Here is a 16,733-nt window from a genome sequence, read left to right on the forward strand (position 1 = left end):
AATACTCTCATCTTGGCAGCTCTCGAGGGAACCTGCAAATCAAAATATGAAAACACTTCAGGAGCAGGAAGCAACGTTTCACATGTCTGTTCAGGTTCCGTGACCTTCAAACCAAACTTTCCGAAGTAACTATGCAAGAAAAGTCTTGCCATCTTACAGAGGGAGTTTAATAGCCCAACAAGGGGACAAGGTTAGTTAACCTGGCTGTGAAGCGTGACAGTGGACAAGACTCTATATGAGCCTAATCATTTTAAGGACAGGAAAAGACCTTTAATCCAAACAAACCTGTTCCTTTTTTAAGCCCCCAACCACCTGACCTCTCACATTATCCTTCAATCCTGCTTGGACCAATAAATCAGTTTAACTGTCTCTCTAAGTGATTTTTTTTTCTACCTCTAATTATCTGTTGCACAAGAAAAAAGGCCTGACTTCATATCTTACTCAATTTCTAACTTTACGTCCAGCTGATTGTCTTGGTTCTGTTGGGAGGTTTTCTGGCAGTGTTTGGGTGTGGGAGGTGTCCCCCTAGATTGCATCTATGTGACCCCCCAGTTTTTGCCCAGGGGTTTGGCACAATGAAGACCAACTTCGCCTCTAATGGCCGTTCAAGCTAAATTGTAGTTCCACTTGCAGATACATGAGGCAGAATATTCCCTAAAACGTGCAGTGTTGCAGCGGGCGGGAAAAGCAGCATTGAAACTATCAGTTGTTGAAAACAAAATTGCAAGGAGTGGGTCCCACACTGTCATGCTGGCTCTGATTGAGCCTGCCCCATCAGCAATTTAGTTAAAAAAACAAGTAAATAGGCCTCTTTCTTTACATCCAGCCAGTTTTCCATTGTCATATAACACCACCCCAAACGTGACCACAGGGGTCATGCCAGCCAAGTTATTGATGGGACGCCATTTAAAAACATGATTGGATCTGATATTCCCAAATTTGGCGGGGAGGGTGGAGGCGAGGCAAGCCTCTCAGAAGGAAAATCACGATTCGGAAGGAAAAACCAGAGTGTTTAAAGTGGAAGATGCAGTCATGGTTAGAAATTTCACGATGTGGAGATGCCGGCGTTGGACTGGGGTAAGCACAGTAAGAAGTCTCACAACACCAGGTTAAAGTCCAACAGGTTTATTTGGCAGCACTAGCTTTCGGAGGCCCAAGCTTGGGGCTCCGAAACCTAGTGCTGCCAAATAAACCTGTTGGATTTTAACCTGGTGTTGTGAGACTTCTTACTAGAAATTTCACAGCAGACCCGGCATGGGTGTCTGGTAAAATTGTGGAGAGAACAGGACCAGTCTCCTATATCATGGAGATACAAGGTTGTCAGCTCAGGAAACACGTGGACTACCTGTGGAGGAGAGCAGTAATGGACACAAGGGATCCACAGGCGACCCCTGCAGATAGCTTGAGGATACTAGATCTGGTTACTGGGATTTCGGTGGAGAATGTGAGGCCAGAGTAACTGATGGTTGTGGAGACTGAGTGACCACTCACCTGATGAAGGAGCAGCACTCCGAAAGCTCATGATACCAAATAAACCTGTTGGACTTTAACCTGGTGTTGTGAGAGTTCTTACTGCACATTAACACTGCAATGAAGTTACTGTGAAAATCTCCTAGTCGCCATACTCTAGTGCCTGTTCAGGTACACTGAGAGAGAATTTTTTGCATGTCCAATGCACCTAACCAGCACATGTTTCGGTCTGTGGGAGGAAACCGGAGCACCCAGAGGAAACCCACACAGACATGGGAAGAACATACAGATTCCGCACAGACAGTAACCCAAGCGGGAATCGAACCCAAGTCCCTGATGCTAACCATGGTGCTACCATTCTGCCCATGAATGACCATGCAGAAACCTCCTGATCTCTGATACCCTGTGCCCGGCCTTGCCCACAGAGGGAGCCGCATAACATGAGAAAAATTAACTTTTGAGAATGTGTGAGTGAGCAAGAACAATCATTGCTCGGCTTACCTCAAATGTGTAGAATTTATGCAGATCACGCTCTTGAAGAATTGTCACATCCCGCTGTCAGTTTGATGTTCCTCTTCATTCCAATGGGATGAACTGCAGCTGGGTTGAAAGAAATAAAAACACAATGAAGCAAATGAGTAAAAAAACCAAATTGCTTGAAACTTCAGCTTGTTTAATGAGAACAAATCGTTTTTTTTAAAAAAAAATAATCAAGATCCCAGCACTCTAACTAAATTAGATAAAATTAATTGAAACCTTTATGTCTAACTCCTGTTAAATTAGGAATGAGGAAATTGGTTCTTCCCTCCTCTAATGACGCAACTCTGTTCAGCTAAAGAAGAAAGACTCGCATTTATAAAGTGGATTGTTACATCTCTCAGAGATATCTCAAGTTATTCCACATGAAATGAAACACTTTGAAGCTCAGAGATTGTTGATATGCAGGAAACATAGTAGCTATTGTAGCTCAAGCAACTGACAAAGAACAAGCAGCAAGGATGTAGGAAGACTCTAAGCTGCCATAATATGTAAAACAATTACTATTTTCAGAATGATTTGTGTACCGATTGCATTTGTTAAACACCAGACCAACAGCAATGAAAAGTTCCAGTACACCAAGTAATCGAAAGATCCTCAGTTTTCTTTTCCATACTATTTCTGCTGTCATCTTGATTTTTCGCCAAGCTCAATATCGGGGTGTTTAAATAGGATTTATAACATTAAAGTATAAAAATAAAGTAATTCTTCACACGAATGCTTGGTGTATTAATTAAGTCAGTCATTCAATCTTTAAAATGGCACCGTGGTTAGGGCGGCACAGTGGCACCGTGGTTAGCATTGCCGCCTCCCAGCGCCCAGGAACCCGAGTTCGATTCCCGGCTTGGGTCACTGTCTGTGCGGTGTTTGCGGACAATACGGTGTTCTCCCCATGTCTGCGTGGGTTTCCTCCGGGTGCTCCGGTTTCCTCCCACAGTTCGAAAAACATGCTGGTTAGGTGCATTGGCCATGCTAAATTCTCCCTTAGCGTACCTGAATGGGCACTGGAGTGTGGCGACTAAGGGATTTTTACAGTAACTTGATTGCAGTGTTAATGTATGCCTACTTGTGATACCAATAAACTTCAAAGTGCTCCAGCATGCAGTGGCATTGCCTGAATAAAAAGACTCCATCCAGTTGCAGAATCCCAATATCACACTGGTGGACTTATGTCCTGGAGTAACATTAATTCCGCAACATGTGTTCACTCTAGTTCGGAATTAAGAATGCAAATTAAAGTCGCCTCATGTATCTAACCCGAGACAGAGAGGCAAGGCTTGCCAACAGGAAGTCTTTTCAAGACTGTGAACTGAGTCTTGCTGTTAACCGTGAAAACATTCCTTGTTTGCTTTGAAAACAAACCCCAATTTTCTAAATGGGCACATTTTTCCCCACATACAGTCTTCTGATTGAAATCCAGATCCAGGACAAACAAATAGGCTCTCAGAACAGCCGCCGTCGTTGCTCACTGTCTTTCACAGCTTTAGTAAGAAGTCTCACAACACCAGGTTCTTACTGTGCTTATCCCAGCCGGCATCTCCACATCTTTTGCAGCTTTAGGCAGGCAAACTGGTATGGAGGGGAGATCCTATGAGGAGAGGCTGAGGGATTTGGGATTGTTTTCGCTGGAAAGGCGGCGGCTAAGAGGGGACCTTATTGAAACATATAAGATGATTAGAGGTTTAGATAGGGTGGATAGTGATAGCCTTTTTCCTCTGATGGAGAAATCCAGCATGAGGGGGCATGGCTTTAAATTGAGGGGGGGTAGTTATAGAACCGATGTCAGGGGTAGGTTCTTTACCCAGAGGGTGGTGAGGGATTGGAATGCCCTGCCAGCATCAGTAGTAAATGCGCCTAGTTTGGGGGCGTTTAAGAGATCCGTAGATAGGTTCATGGACGAAAAGAAATTGGTTTAGGTTGGAGGGTCACAGTTTTTTTTTTTAACTGGTCGGTGCAACATCGTGGGCCGAAGGGCCTGTTCTGCGCTGTAATGTTCTATGTTCTATGTTCTAACTCAGTTTCCTTGAGATCCAATCCTTTTGATTTAAAAGTGAATTCCGTTTTCCCAATCTTCAAATGCTCCTTCAACTCAAAACAAAACTACTTTTAACCAGGTTTTGGACTCCCCTGGTGGACTCATTGGCCCTGAGCTTTCTGGTCTGAGGTTGTGAATTATGCAACCAAGCTGAATATTTTTTTTTATTCATTCATGGGACATCGCTGGTTGGCCAGCATTTATTACCCATTCCTAGTTGCCCAAGGGCAGTTGAGAGTCAACCACGTTGCTGTGGCTGGAGTCAAACATAGGCCAGACCAGGTAAGGACGGCAGATTCCCTTCCCTAAAGGGCATTAGTGAACCAGATGGGTTTTCCCAACAATCGACAATGGTTTCATGGTCATCAGTAGATTCTTAATCCAGATATTTTTCATTGAATTCAAATTCCACCATCTGCCATGACGGGATTCGAACCCAGGTTCCCAGAACATTAGCTGAGTTTCGGGATTAATAATCCAGCGATAATAACACTAGGCCATCGTCTCCCCAAGGCGGAGGGGGGTGGTATTGAAATAACATTTATAACATCAGAACATCATAAAAAGAAAATAATTCTGAATAAGCACACTAAATGTTTTGCATGATTCATCCCTATATCAATTATTTAAGTGAACTAACTCTAACATTTCTGATGAGCCAGCCTCCTCCGATTTCAATTTGAATTTGTTTCCACTCCTCTGTACTTGCATCAGGAACCCAAGGATTTCTAGGCCAGTGAATCTCCACTAGTTACCCATTTGTTTTTCTCCCCTGCCCCCTCCCCATAACAATACAATAGCAGATAGGTGGAAGATACGTGCGGAGAATTTGGTTGATTTGTGGTCAGCTAATACCTTTAACAAGTACCTGCATTGACATCTGTTAAGTATATTGATTGTGTCTCACTTCAAGGGTTTTCAACATTAAAAAAGGTTTTGATTTGAAGCTACAATGTAGTTATATAATAGCCTCCCAAAGGTCCATTACCTTTCATGCTTGACAGAGAACAAAACTGGAGTGAAGGGAACAATAAGGTGACCGGGCGTCTTAATGAACTCTTCAGCAAGGTAATTGTGACTACACTAAACATTTTGGGATCATAATTATATACATCCAGTTAGCATTCACACATGGCAATTTGAAAAGGATTCTATTCATGCATAGACGTCATGAAGTTGTTTGGCTGGGACCACGAACAATTAAATCACTAGCTGCTTTGGTTGGCACCTCATCTGGGCAATCCCTGGATAAGGGGAGAGCTGAGGGACACAGCAATCAAGCTATTGCTTTCAGAGGATTGGAGAAATGCTTGCAATGCTTGGCACATATATCTCGTTGATAGATATTGTTATGCTTCTCCCCATACCACCCCAATCACCCGTAGGATCTGCTATCTTATCACATGGCTTCAGATAATGGGCAGTGAATGCCTGAATGTAGAGGACAGTGGGGAGATGATAACCTAGTGGTATTATCACTGGACTATTAATACAGAAATTCTGCTAATGTTCTGGGGACCTGGGTTCAAATCTTGCCACAGGCAGGTGGTGGAATTTGAATTCAACGAAAAATACCTGGAATTATGAATCTACTAATGACTATTAAACCATTGTCGATTGTCGGAAAAACCCATCTCATTCACGAATGTCCTTTAGTGAAGGATATCTGCCGTCTTTACCTGGTCTGGCCTATATGTGACTCTGGAGCCACAGCAATGTGATTGACTCTCAACTGCCCTCGGGCAACTAGGGATGGGCAATAAATGCTGATGTGGAGATACTGGCGTTGGACTGGGGTAAGAAGTCTCACAACACCAGGTTAAAGTCCAACAGGTTTATTTGGTAGCAAAAGCAGCTTTCGGATCGCTGCTCTTTACCTGACAAAGGAGCAGCGCTCCGAAAGGTAGTGGCTTTTGCTACCAAATAAACCTGTTGGACTTTAACCTGGTGTGAGACTTCTTACAATAAATGCTGGCCAGCCAGCGACGCCCATGCCCCACAAATGAATAAAAAAATATGGGATCTGTACTGGGAGAGATTAGTGATGCTAACCTGGGAGATTATCTGAGTAAGAAGTTTAACAACACCAGGTTAAAGTCCAACAGGTTTATTTGGTAGCAAATGCCACTAGCTTTCGGAGTGCTGCCCCTTCGTCAGGTGGAGTGGAGATCTGCTCACAAACAGGGCATACAGAGACACAAACTCAATTTACAGAATAATGATTGGAATGCAGTCTTTACAGATAATCAAGTCTTAAAGGTACAAACGATGTGGGTGGAGAGAGTACTGTGTTTACCCCAGTTCAACACCGGCATCTCCACATCAAGATTATCTGTGTACAGACGTGTAACAGAACGTAAGAGGAGCAGGGAAAGGAATTTAAGGTTAGGAATTATTGCTGGTGAAATACTCATGTGTGACTTTCCTCTGCTAGTGATTTTAGCACAGGTATTGACCTATTTAAAATTTAAAAAATCTTCTACAAATCTGTTGCGTTTACCCACAAATATCGCTGATGGTAATGGCTAATTTTTAGACGTCCCTAAGAATAGGGGTCAACAGGTAATGGAGGATGGCAAGTCCATGATAGAATAATCATACATTGTCAATGGATAGATTGGGTTTGATCAGCCAATTGATGTTTTCCTGCTCTAGACACATGCATCTCAGTAAAACAAATCGCAAATTACTGAGAGCATACTAAGACATCAGTCATTTTTCACCAAGCTGTATGCAATGAAGGGGTTAATGTTTCAGAGCCACCCCCAAGCTATTATTCCCTTCAGGCTAATCACCCAAGGTGAGTTCAATGTTCTTTGCATGAAATTGTTCCCTCCTTTCCCAAGCTAAACAGAAGCGCTAATATTGCAAAGCGTCCTAATTAGTTCTCAGATTAATTTTTAATAAATGCAGTTCTAATTGGCAGCATACCTAGACTGAAATGTGTTTTGTAGGAAAATTTATCGCATTTAGTTTAGGTCAAGATCAAATATCGTCTGTGTCTAAAGTGACAATTAACTCTTTAATTTGCAATGTTTGGTATCCGGTGAATTTCATGTCGACAGAAGATTTAAATGAGTCTAAAATCCCAGAGGGCAGTGTGAAAACACATTCCTTCTAACCCAAATGAGATGGTTCTCTCTATTTCTGTCATTCTCTTTCCCTGTCTTTTGCGTTATCTATCTGTATATGTCTGTGTATTTCCGACTGCTGATACCTCTACCCCATCTACTGTATCTCTATTTGTATTATTCTGCTTGCATCTTCCTTTGTTCCACCCTCCCCCCCCCCCCCCCCCCGCCCACCCGCCATGTCAGGGTGTGTTTGTGCGTTAATCCTTGTGTCACTATCTGAGTGTGCATAGATATGCATCTGTTACTGTGTGTCCCTGTCCCTCTATATTTGTCTCTGGCTTTGCACCTTTGCTCCCCCTTTGTCACGACTGCTAAATTAATTTTTCATGTTTAAAACAGAAATTACTCTTGGAAGTCGATAGCTGTTCAGCAACATCAACTTGTAGTGACAGTGAAGTGAGGCTGCCATAATGCTGAAAATAATTAAGCTCGGGAGAGTTACCCAGTGAGATCTTTATTTAAAGCTGATTGTTTCAAACTATGTAAATTTCATGTGTGAAAAGCATACTTTGAAATGCCAAAAAATATTGATTGTAGAGATTGTGATAGATGTATATGTCTCTCAGTGTCAAGCCCCTCAAACAGCATTGGAATACCTCTTGATCCTCTGTGGATACATGGCTTACACTGATACAGTGGCATGATTTCCTTGATGGGCCAAAGGGGTGTCACTCCTATCCCCAATTAGATGCCTGATACTTCTCAAAGGGCCCTGATTCTTTCAAGTGGCCTTATGTGATGTGCTTCTATCCCAGCAGGCCAATGACATGCTGTTTCCTCCCCAGTCAACAAGTCTTTCAAGTCTTTCGATGGAATTAAAACAAAGCTCGATCTGTATTATGTTGAAAAGCTTAAAGGGCAAAATCAGTCAGAGTTAAGGTGCGACTGGAATGGAATGGGGGCTAATCCAGCCTGGCCTAGTTGATTGCTATCTTTCAATCTCAAATGACAAGGAGACCAATGACAGTATCGAGACTCAATCTGTTATTTTCTGCTGTGGTTTCAGTAGAACAGCAGAGGTGGCATCTGAGCTGAGCAAAACCTGTTGGGTTTGACAGCCAGTGTGAGAAGAAATGAAGCATGGCAAGAATGTTACATCTTTTCCTGTGGACCGTGAAGTGTATGAATGCTTCTCCAGCCACCGCTAGAAAACCTTGGACTGTGTGCTTGGGGTCCATTCCATAAAGTCCCTGCAGTGCAGAAGGAGGCCATTCGGCCTGTCAAGTCTGCACTGACTTGCCGAAACAGTGATGCGTTCCAGTCCCTACCCTCTACCCTATTCCCGTAATGCCGTGCATTTCCCATGGCTAATCCACCTAACCTACACATCTTTGGACACTAAGGGAGGAATTAACATTAAAATGCACATCTTTGGACTATGGGAGGAAACCCTTAGATCCTAGCTAAAAGAAACAAACTCCATTCAATCAGTTTTTCCCTACCAATTGACAAATCAGAGACTAGCCAAGAGGATGGATTTATTTTTAATGTGCTGTCAGGTATTTCATTCATTTGCAAAAGGCGTGTAATTAAAAAGCATGAGCGGTGTAGTTAATCATGTGTCACTGTAGCCTCTTAAAAGGGACAGAGCCATCAACCTGTATTTAAACTCTGTGGGCTGAATGGATCTGAAAATCCATCAGGTGCCAGTAAACAAGTGGAGTCCAGTGGAATGCTGTAAATGGCGGAGGAGACTTGGAGCAGGAAATGGGTGCAGTAAGGAATCTTATAGGTCAGAGTTCCATGCCAAAAGGAAAATTAACATAGAACATAGAAACATAGAACAGTACAGCACAGAACAGGCCCTTCGGCCCATGATGTTGTGCCGAGCTTTATCTGAAACCAAGATCAAGCTGTCCCACTCCCTATCATCCTGGTGTGCTCCATGTGCCTATCCAATAACCGCTTAAATGTTCCTAAAGTGTCTGACCCCACTATCACTGCAGGAAGCCCATTCCACACCCCAACCACTCTCTGCGTAAAGAAGCTACCTCTGATATCCTTCCTATATCTCCCACGACGAACCCTATAGTTATGCCCCCTTGTAATAGCTCCATCCACCCGAGGAAATAGCCTTTGAATGTTCACTCTATCTATCCCCTTCATCATTTTATAAACCTAAAATTAAGAAAGCAAACCATTTACAGCTTAAAAGAATCTTGAGATTAAGATTATCTCAGGATGCTAAAGTGCTGACACTGGCACGTGCCAAGCATAAGTACTGTGCCACTAAGGATGGTAGACTAGAGAGAACCATATGCCCTGTCGAACCCTGCTGTATTGTAAATATTGTTTGCTTTCAGCCAGCCATGCAGCTGGAGAAATGACTTATTATCAAACTCAAAGACATTGCTGCAATACCCGGAAACAATTGTGGGCCGGGGAAATATTATCTTACGGCAGGAAAGGAAGCAAGGTGCAATTTTCTCACCTCATCTCCTGACAGTTTTGCCTCCTACCTGAACTACAGCTCCATAGCTGCCAGGCGCTCATTGGTGCCTCACACAAATGCCCAATCTCCATGTCAGCCGAGACACTCAGAGTTGGTGGGCTATTTGACTTTCGAGTGCATCACGGCTGAGCCTGATCCAACCCACGTCCATGAAACCTGAAACCACGTACTCCCCGACAAGAGTGAATCAATGGGAGGACACCCAGCTGGCTTTCTTCTCCATAAACCTGTGCTCCTACCAGCTACGATTAGCCCACTGAGAACAGAAACTGCAACCACCTGGCCTGTAAGGACAAACCAGAAACGGTCTATCTGATTACAGTGGGTCTGGAGCTGGTTGTAAGTCATTGGTAAAGTGTACAGTTTTATTCTGAAACAATGCATAGGATGGAAGAAAACATGAGTTTCTGTGCTAAAGATGGAGGTTGGAGGTAGGGTGTTGGTGGCGGAGGGGGGGAGGAATTTGATTGGTGGTGTCCCTGGGGAGACAACAGTGCTCTTTCCTGTCATGGACTGCAATCGCAGTACTGTATAACCCTTTGTGGTTGGAAATTGTCCATATGCACCAAGATAAACCAGATAACAAGATGACAATTTATCCAATTATTCAGAGAATGCTGAGGAGTCTATGACTATAAATCTATGCGTGAATATTGAGTATAATAGGTAATTATTCCTGGGGTTTTCCTTTCTTAATTCTGCATGGGAAATATAATCATCAAAAGAATCATATCGAATCCCTGCAGTGCAGAAGGAGGTCATTCGGCCCATCGGCTTTGCACCGACCACAATGCCATCCAAGCTCTATTCCCGCAACCCCACATATTTACCCTGCCAATCCCCATGACACTATAGTCAATTTAGCATGGCCAATCAACCTAACCTGCACATCTTTGGACTGTGGGAGGAAACCGGAGCACTCAGAGGAAACCCACATAGACAAGGGGAGAATGTGCAAACTCCACACAGTGAGCCAAGCTGGGAATCTAACCCGGGTCTCTGGCGCTGTAAGGCAGCAGTGCTAACTGTGCCACCGTGTGGATGTGGAGATGTATCGCTGGTCAAATATCCCCAGTATTGAACTATCTGCCGTGGTGGGTGAGAGAATTTGAAAGGTGACTATGGCTCACTTGACGCTGTAATACCGATACAATCAGTTAGCTGCAGTCAGATTGGTGCAACTGGTTGGATCCAGTCCATTTAATACAGTCAAATTCTTAGATTTGTCATACATGGTTCGGTCAAGCTGGGTAGTTAAAGTCCAATTAATAGATGGTGCCCAAGGACAGTTCTATAGTTCTCAGTTCCATTTGATTTAAAAGAAGGAAATGAATGAAATGTCCCCATCGTTGGGGACAGCACTAACACTGGAGAAGTGGGTGGCATTCTTGGCATTATCACTGCCAGCAGCAGATAGAAACCTTTCTCTAGATCTGGTCTAACTTACATTGACTTGTCTCTGCCTCTTGGGAAATAAGGAAGGTCAGGTGACAGAAGTGTTAGTGAGGGATCACTTTGGGAACAGTGACCATAATTTCATTAGTTTTAAGATAGCTATGGAGAATGATAGGTGTGGCCCAAAAGTTAAAATTCTAAATTGGGGCAAGGCCAATTTTGATGGTATTAGACAGAAACTTTCAAAAGTTGATTGGGGGAGTCTGTTGGCAGGCAATGCGATGTCTGGTAAGTGAGAGGCTTTTGAAAGTGTGTTAACCAGGGTTCAGGGTAAGCATTTTCCTTTTAGAGTGAAGGGCAAGGCTGGTAGAAGTAGGGAACCCTGGATGACTTGGGGTATTGAGGCCATGGTCAATAAGAAGAAGGAAGCACATGACATGCATAGGTAGCTGGGATCAAGTGGATCCCTTGAAGAGTATAGGGGGTGTAGGAGTAGAGTTAAGAGAGAAATCAGGAGGGCGAAAGATAAGGCAAAAGAGAATCCAAAGAGCTTCCAAGAATATATAAAGGGCAAAAGAGTAACTAGGGAGAAAGTAGGGCCTCTTAAGGATCAACAAGGTCATCAATGTGCAGATCCACAAGAGGTGAGTGAGATCCTAAATGAATATTTCTCGTCAGTATTTATTGTTGAGAAAGGCATGGACGTTAAGGAACTTGGAGAAATAAAGAGTGATGTCTTGAGGAGTGTACAGAGAAGAAGGTGCTGGAAGTCTTAAATCGCATCAAGGTAGATAAATCCCCGCGACCTGATGAAATGCATCCCAGGACATTGTGGGGACTAGGGAGAAATTGTGTGTTCCCTAGCAGAGATATTTGAATCATAGACAGCAACAGGTGAGGTGCCTGAAAATTGGAGGATGGCAAATCTTGTGCCTTTGTTTAAGAAGGGCTGCAGGGAAAAGCCTGGGAACAAATGGTGAGCCTAACATCTGTAGTAGGTAAGTTGTCAGAAGGTATTCTGAGAGACAGGATCTACAGGCATTTAGAGAGGCAAAGACTGACTAGGGAGAGTCAACATGGCTTTTTGAGTGAAAAATCATGTTTCATGAATTTGATTGAGTTTTTTGAAGGGGTAACCAAGAAGGTGGATGAGGCAGTGCAATCAACATTGTCCACATGGACTTTAGCAAGGCCTTTAACAAGGTATGGTAGGTTATTGCATAAGTTTAAATCCCATGGGATCCAGGATGAGTTAGCCAATTGGATACAAAATTGACTTAACGACAGAAGACAGAGGGTGGTTGTAGAGAGTTGTTTTTCAAACTGGAGGTGAGTGACCAGCGGTGTGCCTCAGGAATTGGTGCTGGATCCACTGTTATTTGTCATTTATATTAATGATTTGGATAAGAATATAGGAGGCATGGTTAGTAAGTTTGCAGATGACACCAAGATTGTTGGCATAGTGGACAGTGAAGGAGGTTATCTAAGATTGCAACGGGATCTTGGTCAATTGGGCTAGTGGGCTAAGGAATGACAGGTGGAGTTTAATTTAGATAAATGTGAGGTGATGCATTTTGGTAGATCGAACCAGGGCAGGACTTACTCAGTTAATGGTAGGGTGTTGGGGAGAGTTATAGAACAAAGAGATCTTAGGGTACAGGTTCATAGCTCTTTGAAAGTGGAGTCACCGGTAGACAGGATGGTGAAGAAGGCATTCGTCATGCTTGCTTTCATTTGTCAAAACATTGAATACAGGAATCAGGACATCTTGTTGAAGTTGTACAAGACATTGGTAAGGCCACACTTGGAATACTGTGCACAGTTCTGGTCACCCTATTATAGAAAGGATATTATTAAACTAGAAAGAGTGCAGAAAAGATTTACTAGGATGCTACCAGGACTTGATAGTTTGAGTTATAAGGAGGGGCTGGATTGACTGGGATTTTTTTCCCTGGAGTTTAGGTGATCTTATCAAGGTCTATAAAATAATGCGGGTCATAGATTGGTTAGATAGTCAACATCTTTTCCCAAAGATAGGATAGTCTAAAACTAGAGGGCATAGATCTAAGGTGAGAGGGAAGAGATACAAAAGTGTCCAGAGGGGCAATTTTTCACACAGAGGATGGTGAGTGTCTGGAACGAGCTGCCAGAGGTAGTCGTAGAGGCATGTACAATTTTGTCTTTTAAAAAGCAATTGGACAGTTACATGGGTAAGATGGATATAGAGGGATGTGAGCCAAACGTGGGCAATTGGGACTAGCTTAGTGGTAAAAACTGGGCGGCATGGGCAAGTTGGGCCAAAGGGCCTGTTTCCATGCTGTAAACCTCTTTGATTCTATGAGTCAATGCCTGAGCTGGGGGGTCAGGTCAGGGTAACAGGATTGTAAGGAAGCAGTGTACCTGTAGCTGCTACATATAAAGCTTGATGCCAGTCACTAATGTCTTGGAATGTTTGATTGTTAACATAGGAACACAAATGTGTCATTCAGCCTCTCTACTTTTCAATAATATGTTCAGGGCTTGGCTCAAGGTTGGGAAAGTGGTGGTAATGAAAATGACTGTTGGTTTGGAATTTCAGTTTCTGTTTAAAAAGAGATGGAGTTAACTGAGAGTAGCATCTTTCAGTTAAAAAGAGAAAATCCACATGGAGGTGGTTGTGACAGTGGCAGCAATGGCATAGTAAGATTGTCACTTGGCTAGTAATCCAGAGACCCAATGTAATCTTTTGGCAACCCATGTTCAAATCCCACCAGGGCAAATGGTGAAATTTGAATTCAATAAAAAAAACTGGAATTAGAAGTCAAACAAAGCCTGTGGAAATCATTGCTGATTGTTGTTCAAATCTAATCTGCATTAGGGAAGGCTGTCACTACGTGTGACACAGTAAGAAGTTTAACAACACCAGGTTAAAAGTCGAACAGGTTTATTTGGTAGCAAAAGCCACACCAGGTGTGGCTTTTGCTACCAAATAAACCTGTTGGACTTTAACCTGGTGTCGTTAAACTTCTTACTGTGTTTACCCCAGTCCAACGCCGGCATCGCCACATCATGACTACCATGTGACTCCAGATCCACAGCAATGTGGTTAACTCCTAAATGGCCTAACAAGCTACTGAGTTCAAGGGCAATGAGGAATGGGCATTCGCCCACATCCCAGGAGCTTGTGTTGAGTTTTAGAACACTGGATTCGCAAGTGCAGCAAGTGTCTGCCTTTAAGTCAAGAATGTTTCATTAGGGACATCCATCCTCTTGCAGAACCAACTATGTTAGCCCTCCCCAAGATTAGACTTGCTCCAGGATCCCATACACTACACCCCATACACAAGCCCCATTCCAGTGTCTAGTACATTGAGGCCATCTGCAAATCTCACCCTGCTGGGCCTGCTCCATCTTTTTCAGTGTGCCATTAGACCAGGCATGCAACATGATTTCAACAATACTTCCAAAAATTTACATGCATTATATCTATGTTAGAGGCTTCTTGGCTCCATGGGAATGTCAAGTCTGGTCAGTAAAATTTGCTTCCTGATATGATGTTATATATTGAAGGCCGAGGAATGGAATCTAGACTACAGCCTCCAGTGATATACGGATCATTGCTTCAGCTGAATATTCCTTCATTTTCATTTGTTTATCTGCTGTTTAGTGCAGAATTCAAAGAGTGAAGTGCATTTGGCTGTTCAGTGACAGATACGCGCTCAGGAAAAGGGAGAGCGCAGAATGATACGTGTTTTATTCAGCCCCCTCTGATCCTGACATTTAATTCCATGTAATGCCTTCCTATTTATGTGCAATTCAGTGATAATTGATTGAAGCCAACCTCATTTTCCAGCGCCTGACCTCCAGAACATGCTGTCAGGATGCGTAGGGCATCCTTAAGGACGTTATGATGTGACTGAATGAATCAGCTGACCCTAAGGTGTTGATGTCCCAAGTGCTTTATCATCAACCGACACAGCAAGTCAGAGTCAAAAGGAGCTGCTGCTTTGATCTGCTTCCTTTTCTTCCTCTCGATCACAGTAGTAATACAACGTGTGCGATGCCACATTTTGAACAAGGCAGAAAAATGTTCACTGATGGACTGAATCACATCACCATGACAGGGAGTGTCCAGCTTATTGGAACCAAGTACCACTGGAGCATTATTTCCTTTTGAAAAAGAAGCTACCTATTTTCTTTTGCAAATCAAGAAAATCTGTCTCCCCATTGATATTCTTTTATTGATCAATCTCTTTATATTTCTCAATTCCTATTCTTCTCTCTTCACCTTCAATCTAATTTACCTCTTTCTCAATATTTATACATTGCTTCGTTCTGACTCTATTATCCATTTATCTAATATTCAATCTTATTAATATTTCTCTATTGTCTGTATCCAGCACTAGATGTCTATTTTTTTACCTATCACTAATCTGCCACAATATCTCCATTGTTTATCTATATTTTATAACTCTATTCTACTTGACAATTAATACCACTGATGCATATTACTCTATCTCAATATTAGTATGTCGTTAATTCACTCTATTGCAATATTGTGCTTGTAATTTTATTCAAATCACTGTTAGTCTATTTTCTTATCATTCTATTATTTTTCAATTGTTATTGCTATTTTTTATTCCCCACTCTGTTTTGCCTTCTGATTTTTGTTTAATATTTAATATTTTTATTGTTCTTTCCGACACTATCTCTCCACTCTGCTACCTTCGTTGTTCTATCTTAATTAACCCATTGCTTTGTGACTGTCTATTTTTATATCTGTTCATTTGTATCGTTCTGTCACTATGATTCCAAATATCTTTCTTTCTTTACTGCTGTCATGCTATGAAAGTCTCTGTTTGCTCCACCTCTTATACTCAATTTCTCTATTATTTCATTCCTGTATCATTTTATTTCTACGATTCTTTGTTGTTCCACTTTGCCATTTAGTCTGTCTTCTTGAACCTCTTTACTTAATTGCTTCAGTCTTTCTATTCCTCTCCATTGTTCCTCTTTCTTTGTCACTGGGTCATAATCCTGGAATTCTGTACCTAACAGCACCTACACCATATAGAATGCAGAAGGTAACTCACCACCATCTTCTCAATTGGGCATGAGAAGTGAATGCTGGATTTGACAGGATTGCCCATATCCCAAGAATGGATTTTTAAAAAAAAGGTCTCCATTATTTTCACTGTGTTGGCCTTTCCGACAGGGTGACTGTCCTGAAATCCAGCTTTGCATCCCGCATCCTGAATCTGAGCTTCCTGGGACACCACTTGTCCCACATTTCTCTTGTGTCTAAATATTTTGTGTCTGTGTGCATTGTTATGTATATGTGGATCCTAGCCTGCACAGCCACAAGGTAGCAGAAGGTGCACTGACCAGCACTTCCCTCTGAGAATTGTTCAGATTTGGTAATTGGGTGTCTTGCATTGGGAGCTGGAGGGTGACCTGCAGGTGTCCCGGGAGTTGGAGTCCAAGACGGTGGCCACCGTTTCAGGCCCGATTCAGGGCGGGCGGTAGTTCTGAAGTGGCGGAGGCAGCCTCAGGTCTTATTTAGGCTCGAAACCAAACTTGGAACCCCCGCCTCTGCAGTGCTGGCAGCAGCCCCCATCACCCCATACTCAACATTCCCCCATCCCCCAACATGGTTCCCCATGGCAACGTGTTTCTTTTCTCTGAGTTGGTCACCCTGCTTTTCGATCTTAATTATTCATGAAGGCTTTGC

This window comes from Mustelus asterias, chromosome 13, assembly GCF_964213995.1.
Source record: "Mustelus asterias chromosome 13, sMusAst1.hap1.1, whole genome shotgun sequence".
NCBI classification, from domain to species: Eukaryota; Metazoa; Chordata; class Chondrichthyes; order Carcharhiniformes; family Triakidae; genus Mustelus; species Mustelus asterias.